Source organism: Ptychodera flava, chromosome 9 (assembly GCF_041260155.1).
Source record: "Ptychodera flava strain L36383 chromosome 9, AS_Pfla_20210202, whole genome shotgun sequence".
Classification (NCBI taxonomy): Eukaryota; Metazoa; Hemichordata; class Enteropneusta; family Ptychoderidae; genus Ptychodera; species Ptychodera flava.
In genome coordinates this window covers 1,255,004-1,257,631 of record NC_091936.1, presented here as the reverse complement: position 1 = coordinate 1,257,631, position 2,628 = coordinate 1,255,004, and the positions used below count along the sequence as shown (strand labels likewise).

Here is a 2,628-nt window from a genome sequence, read left to right as displayed (position 1 = left end):
AAAATCAAAATGGCCGACGTGCTTCTCAGGTTGACGCCGCGCCGGACATGGTGAAAGGGGCAGTTTTGCCCATGCCAGTAGTTTCTGATAATACCCACGTCGTGCCGGTGATCTGGTTAGATATCTACGTTGTAGGGGCTTTTCTGCAGCAAAATCAGAGTCCAAGGCAGCGTTAGTTAGGAGGTACGCAACTGTGACATTTATCGTCGCGTCCTTTATTACGATTACCGTAGGCTTCGAGCAGACAATTTTGATTGTGTTCACTATTTGAGCTGTCTTTTTACATGTAACGGGAATTTGACGTTTTATTTAGAAAGAATTTTAGGTTTTAATTTAGATTTAAATTGTTTATGGTTTAAGTCCCGTAAAGATTAAAATTTCCGTAAAATTTCCATTTCCGTAATGCATTTACTGGACACAGCTCGCTAAACACCGTGTTTTATCTTTGAACACTCTATTGTGTATACTTACATGTATCTGCCACGCGTGTTAAGTTTCAACGATTATATTTACGGAGTTGTTTTCAGTTTAAAAGTTAACTACATCGCATCTACTCTTTATAGTAATACAATTTATTTCGATAAATTCGTTGTTTTCAATTTGAATCATTGCATGCTAATGTATAACATTTTATTTTGACGTAATCTTCCTTATTTTAATGGTTCCTTTTAATACTTTTATTTTTGATTTCTATTCGAAGACAATCTTTAGCTGTTACCTTATGATAATTTTTTGTTGGAATGTCGATGTTTTCCTATTATGGGAGTGAAAGTAAGTAAATTTTTCAACAAGCTTTTTCACTAATGATACATTAATTGTTGTTTGTAGTTATATAGCAGTAGTAGTGGTAATAGTAGTAGTAGTAGTATTTTTAAGTGTGCGACTCTTAAAAATGCCGAACTGTAATAAATCACGCATAGTAATTCAGTCCCACGAACCAGTTGGTTGAGGGATTGTGTTTTTAAGTTCAGATTATTGTTATTGCAAATCTTCAAATTTTCCAGAAACATATTGATTTTCGGCAATAAGGAAGCAACCCCCTCCAAAATTGAAATGTTGACACTGATGATGAGAACCACAAATGATATACAACAGTATGTTGATGGTGTTTGCAATGAGTGATTTCTTGAATATAGGGATATTTTAATTTCTGCTGCAAACATAGATTAGTCATTAAGTTTAAATTTTGTTATTGTGCGTAGGATTGTGTTGTTGTAAGAAATGTTTAGAAATAACAACTTGTAACTTTTTTTAACATTCCAGAGTAACAGATATAAATGAGGCTGGTATAGACAAGTTTGTAATTGACCCTGATGGAAGTTTATCATATGCCATTGTTCAGGATTATGTGGACTCAGTGGCAGTAGAGGTTCCCATACCACAGGTTGCAAACTGGACCAGTGATCCCCAAAATGTGCCAAGAAACTTTAATTATGTACATGTGTATGAGTACCTTGTGAAGAGGAAGGCAATCATTCTCCCTTCTCCTGACTCAGATTCTGAAAGTTCATATGAACTCCCTGTTGCTGAAAAGCCTCTCAGGAAGCAGTGTTCTCCACGAGGGGTTTTTGACGGGCGGTGCGCCCGGCTTCTTTTTGTCGCCCTCCCACCTTTGTTTTCTGTAGCCTAAACTGTTTTCACAGTCAGTTGTCCGAACAATATCTGACAGCCTATTGTATAAAAATGACAGCAACTGACAACGTCGTGAAATAAAGAGGGGCCGTTCACACATCTGTCGGTTTGTTTTGCGACTGCATGCAATCCTCAATGTTCTCCCAAGGCCGTTTAACAGGATCGGCCCCGATCCTTTATTTTTTTCGCCCGATCCTCTTTCATATCCGCCGATACTCTTTATTAAGGGACTGGTCAGTTTCTTCGGCCTGGGGGGGAGGGGCGGTGGATTATTTTTTGCCGACGTCAAAAAGTGGCTGACCCCCCCTATTCCAAATTTTGAAAACAGGGTGACCCCCCCATTCCAAATTTCAAAAACAGGGTGACCCCCCCCCCCCCGGCGCCGACATAGGTAAAACAAAAGGTGGACATAAATTTTATATATATATATAATATATATATATATATATATATATATATATATATATATATATATATATATATATATATATATACATATATATATACGTATATATAAATTATATTTTACATTTTACATATATTCATATTTTAAATAGTCATTCTATGTTTTAATGAAATTGTTGACATGTCAGTTGTAAGATAGGAATTTCAAAGTGTCAGTCTTAAAGTTTGAATATAGTACATAGCTGTATTTTGAATGAGCTGTGAATGTATTTCACACTTTCTATGCTTAACCAGATGTCCTGAACTGTTGTACAGAAATGGATGACAATCATTAATATCAAAGAGGAAAAGCAGTGAATCAAAAACTTTGATGGGTGTTAAGACTTGCCAACCATCCAATTAAATCTCCTGAGGAGCCATAGAGAGCTTTTTTAGCCAAATCTGATGTGTACAGTGTCTGAGAGGACCTTCTCTTGTAACATTGAAACCATAAAAGCACAGCTAATAATGACAAAAACTGCCTTTTTTAACTGTTATTTTGTTCATAAAAAAGCATCTTTCTACAGAAAACCTGTGTCACAAAGGAAAATA

The 2,628-nt window shown here is 36.0% G+C and overlaps 1 long non-coding RNA gene across 1 annotated transcript; it reads left to right on the top strand.

The window, feature by feature from the left end:
* On the top strand, positions 1–2,033 carry LOC139139726 (uncharacterized). Its single transcript, XR_011553872.1, has 3 exons — positions 1–183; positions 701–771; positions 1,264–2,033. It is a non-coding gene; the product is annotated as an uncharacterized lncRNA (long non-coding RNA).
* Positions 2,034–2,628: the final 595 nt, after the last annotated feature.